The sequence below is a fragment of the Sinocyclocheilus anshuiensis genome, unplaced genomic scaffold (genome assembly GCF_001515605.1).
Source record: "Sinocyclocheilus anshuiensis isolate Anshui unplaced genomic scaffold, SAMN03320099.WGS_v1.1 scaffold50, whole genome shotgun sequence".
NCBI lineage: Eukaryota > Metazoa > Chordata > Actinopteri > Cypriniformes > Cyprinidae > Sinocyclocheilus > Sinocyclocheilus anshuiensis.
Genome location: NW_015542382.1, coordinates 3,313,146 through 3,318,352, shown reverse-complemented (window position 1 = coordinate 3,318,352; position 5,207 = coordinate 3,313,146). Strand labels below are relative to the sequence as shown.

The following is a 5,207-nucleotide window of genomic DNA, read 5'->3' as shown; positions in this document are numbered from 1 at the left end:
GGTACGGTTTACAAAATCTGAGCGCACGGATTGGAAATTCGTGGGTACGGTTTGTTAATCCGTGGGCACGATTTGTTAAACCGAGGGAACAGTTTAAGAATTCGTGAGTACGGTTTATAAACTGAGGGGACGGATTGCAAAACCGTCGCCACGGATTGTTTTTTTTTCTCCTACAGGTGACTTCCCGGGCTCCGTAATTTACTGATAAAAAAAGTTGTAATTAAACTTTATTTGGAGTACTACTTGTGCACAATGCACATTTCTTAATATTAAGTCTAAAATATGTTTTAATGTCACTATTGATGAGGATTGTGTGATCTTTAAATAATATCGGTCTTTAAATGCAAAATATTTAAAGGGTAGCTACCTAAAGTATACTTGCAATCGTTCCACTTTAGCACAATCAAATATACTTCAGTATATCTTTAGTTGGACTTCAACACTACTTCCACACAATTAAAGTGCATTTAATACAAAATTAGTTGTTCCAATTTAGCAGACTTTAAATATACCAGTTTAGTATACTAAAAGTACAATTGCAGGGTAGCCTATTTTTATTAAGTACATTATATGTAAATGTGTTTGTAGTATACTTAGCACGAAATAAATGTTTTGTTTTTTTTTATATATTTTAGTATATTTATTTTTCACTAAGGTAGTCGAGAACTAACTGTCTGTTACTCACCACTTTAATAGTTTGTGTTGTTCTTCAAAAGAAGCTTGTTTTCACCAGTCCATCTCAATTTCCTTCTTTACTGACATTTATATACCCTCTTCATTTAGTGAAATGTGCATTCTCAACACTTTTCTTGTTAGTAGTTCAACTAAAATGTGTGGGTAAGTAAAACCATTCAGCTTCCTTCTTCATGCTTCTCTTTTCCTAGAAGTTCAGTGTATAGTAATTGTGCGTTAGCTTAATTAAAAATAGATGCTCATACAGTTCTGCTTACACACAAGTTTCAGAATATGCAAGGTCAATAATTTTAACAAATTTTTATTTTGTACTGTCCTGAATAAGCTTATTCACATAACAGATGTTTACATTTAGTCCTCAGCTCTTAATGCATTGTATTTCCTTTAGGAGCATTATAATGACGGGATGCACCCTTTGTAATAGTTATGTGTGAGCCTCTCAATTGTTCTAAAGTTTTGTAAATGAAACCAAAATAAATGTGCAGGAGCAATAAATTTGCAGGATCCTGGAGGATTTTTCCACTGAAGAACAGTGGACAGGTTACCTGCTCAGGACAAACAAGAGGCTCGTGAACAACTATCATTAAACAAAAAACAGTTGTTGATCATCCATGTAACAAAACAGTATTAAAACTCAAGGGTACACTTTACCGTTAACCATTTAACAGGTTTTTACTGTAGCATTTTTAGTCTTTTACCGTTAAATTCACGGTCATTTTTTACAGTGTATGTTTGAACTTGTTCATTTGTGTTAATTCAGTTCTTATTTTTTTCTTGTGCACTAAATGTAAACTTTTGATATGTGAAACAGCATATTCAGGACAGTACTAAATGAAAAAATAACATGCAATTTTTTATTTTAATTCTTATTTTGTTAAAATTTGTAGCATCTTGCATATTCTGCAAGGGGTATGTAAACCTATGAGGAAAAAAAGTACAGGCTACTGAATCACTCTATGATTCAGTATTGTTTAAACATACAAAATTAGTGTCCTTCAAGACCCGTGCATTCATGAATGATCGTTTTATGCTATAATTGCTGGTTTTAAAGCTCACACCATGCTGAACATTACATACCATTCATTTTCAATTAAACTGTTTCCCATTAATTATCTAGACTCTGGCAACCTGGGTCACAGTAAATACTGTAAACTCCATCTCTGCGTGAGCCGTTGCATTTCAGGAACGCAATTTCTGGTTATGCTTTATTTTCAAATTCGTACAATTGGCAACATTTTTGTGGACAGATGTTTACAGCATTTCACTGGTTTTGTACATTTTACTATTTGTATTCTGACTGCCAAATTAAAATATTTAACAGACCAATAAAATAATGTTAACTGGTTAAAGGTCATTTTAAATAAATGTTTCTGTTCAGAATTATTTTATTTTCATTAATGTTTGTTTTGTTTCCATTTTTTGTTTTTGGTTAAGAGCCCTGCTTCCAAAAAAAAAAAAACAGTTTACTTCCAGATTAAAGGATACTTTATTTACTTTTTCTTTGGAAAACCACTTAGACTTCATTTTAATGAATTCTTGACATACTGTGTATTCTTTACTCTAAATATGCATCAAAACTCTGAAGCCAATATTAAAATTCCATCAAAAATCAATCTTTATTTATATATGTAGTTTAATATATGATATGTCATTTATACATATTTTGATTGTTTCAATTATTAATTACATTTAAACATCTATGAATTAGAGGAATTTGACAAATGGGTATAAAGTTGGGAGTTCTTTAACTGATAACACACTGTTTTTGAAAACTTTGGTAAAGTTTCTCTTTCAGACAATTGCTCAATAGCGCTTTGTTTTGAAAGAGGTTTTTTTCATTGTTTTGTGATTTTCTTTGTTTCTTTGCTGGGTGTTCTGTAGGGCTAAACAACTCAAATGATTCGACTTTATAAAGATTTGCCAACTCTGTCGCTAAATCCTTCACAGTCTTTTCTTTGGGAGGAATGTTCTTATTCTCTCCAATAAATGCTTTTGAGATCTGACATTTGTTATTGTTGTCCAAGCAGCAGAATGCAGTCCAGAAATGACTAGGCACTTTCACTCTGCCATTTATTTTACTTGCACCTGGTACCACCCGTCACAATGTAAGCAGTATAACGTTTTGGTAGACATTGCTCAGACAGTTCTTTTGCAATGTTTCCTTCTAGTTTCCTCCATGGCTGTTGGTTAAAAGTGGGGTTTGGTGGAGCAGCATTAGTGAGAGTGAAGGTGGCATCAGCACAGCTTTGTGAGTTTGCCTGGTAGACTGGCGCCAGATGACCTCTGTTATAGCCAGTTTGAGTTGATTAGCTGATTGGCATGTCACCATATTCTAATTTATTGAGATGCACCTGTAGTCTTCATTGAGAGCTTGACTTTTTCCAACTCTTTGTATTTTCACATCTTCCTTGAATTGCATGTTTGGTGATGCATTATCATCAAGCTGCAATAGTGAATCAAGCTGCAATAGTGAATCAGTTAAAAACACGAGCTTCGAGAATAGTTCACAGGGAAACAAAATCATATGAGTAAGCATGGTAAGATATTCACAAACACTTTTAGACCAAATTACACACATTACAAACTCACCCACAAGGCTGGACAAGGCTGCTAGATGTTTGTCTGGAGGGGACAGACATCTAGCAGCTAATATTAGCAATTAGCAATCTCTCTTTTATTTTGGAAGCGTTACACTGTTTCGGTGTTCACTTCAAGTGTGTTTGTGCTATTTCGCTTTAAAATAATTGCAACTTTTTATATCTGACTAATATAAACAGCAAAAAACAAACAATAATATAAAATAAAAGTTAACAATTTGAGTAATATTTCACTTATAGCAGTACAGGTCAAAGATCAAGCCATTATCAATTAAGAGAATAATGCAAAAATGTAAGAGACATGATACAAAACACCCTCTGTTTAGTAAGTAAACGTTTACTATTAGATACTCAATAGGTAGTACTACATTAATGCTGAACTTAATGCTATTAAGTACACTCTTAAGAAAAATGGTTCTAAACAGTACCAGAAAAGGGTTCTTCAGCTTGTAACAATAGCAGAACCCTTTTTAGTGCTAAATAGAACCCTTTCTATAGGGTTCCATAAAGAACCATGCTTTGAAAGTGCTATATAGAACCTTAAAGATGCTAAAAATAACCTTTTTAATGATAGTTTATTTTCATTAATATTAGTATATTAGTGTGTTTATATCATTAATATTAGTTTTATTAATATTATTTGAATAAATTATTACTATTGTTTTTTTACCCCTCTATCTGCCTGGTCTTACAACAACAACAACATGTTGTGTCAATTAGGTATTTTTTATTTAATTTAATGACATGTGAAATTGTAGCAAAAATGACAGTGATCTAACAACCGTTATTAGCAGAATACATTAATAAATGACAACTGACACTGAACATAGATAGATACTTAAAGAAGTAAAACAAAAATAGAAACAGAAAATAGTGTAATGAAGACCAAGTTCCGGTGAAATACTGTATTTTCACAATCCTCTATGATGCTTGTAAGTCCATCATTATGTGTATTTTGGTTTGATTGAATGCAAAAATGACAGTGATCTAACAACCGTTATTAGCAGAATACATTAATAAATGACAACTGACACTGAACATAGATAGATACTTAAAGAAGTAAAACAAAAATAGAAACAGAAAATAGTGTAATGAAGACCAAGTTCCGGTGAAATACTGTATTTTCACAATCCTCTATGATGCTTGTAAGTCCATCATTATGTGTATTTTGGTGTGATTGAATGGCAGTTTCTCTCTGCAGATGATGAGGTTGTAGGATGTGACAGCATCTGAAATGCACAATTGAGTTCAGAGTTAAAATGTGTCTCCTTCCATTTGTTTTTGTAAAAACAACTATGTTTATGAAGGCCAAAAGCAGTATGTGAGCACTGCACAATGTTATGTTTGTGCATAAACCCAAGTAATAAATAAAAAAATTAATAAATCTAACAATATGGACCATAAATTCAATGTCTCTGTTACTTACTTACAGAGAGAAGTATCCTCAGCTTAACAGAGCTGCTCACACTTACATATGACCAAAAAGAGAAAAGAACATGTTTATTTGGAAACCAGTTACAATTTTAAAGTTAAATTTGTATTTAAATTAAAGAATTAAATCAATTACCTGTTGAGAGTGTGTTAGTCTGTGTAGTTGGATCACTGAACTCCAGAAAATCAGTAATGAGGAGCTTTGTCAGTTACAGATTTGAAAAACAAAAGGCGGGAATAAAGAACCCTAAACTCTAACACAAAGAACCATTTCAGCATAAAATGGTTCTTCAGGATGCTATGGTTCTAAATAAAACCGTTACTGCATGTAAAGAACCTTTAAAGAACCATCTTTTTTTAGAGTGTAATATGGAAGCAAGATTGACTAAGCCGTAAGTAATAGCAATTTTATGACAAAGGTAGTTCCTTATTAGGTATTCGACTGAACACCCGACGTCCCCGACCCGTCTGATGATCTGAAGAAAC

General features: G+C 32.6%; 1 pseudogene; it reads right to left on the bottom strand.

Moving 5' to 3' along the window:
* Positions 1-5,207, bottom strand: part of LOC107692698 (endonuclease domain-containing 1 protein-like) — a 12,600-nt pseudogene that overhangs the window by 2,285 nt on the left and 5,108 nt on the right.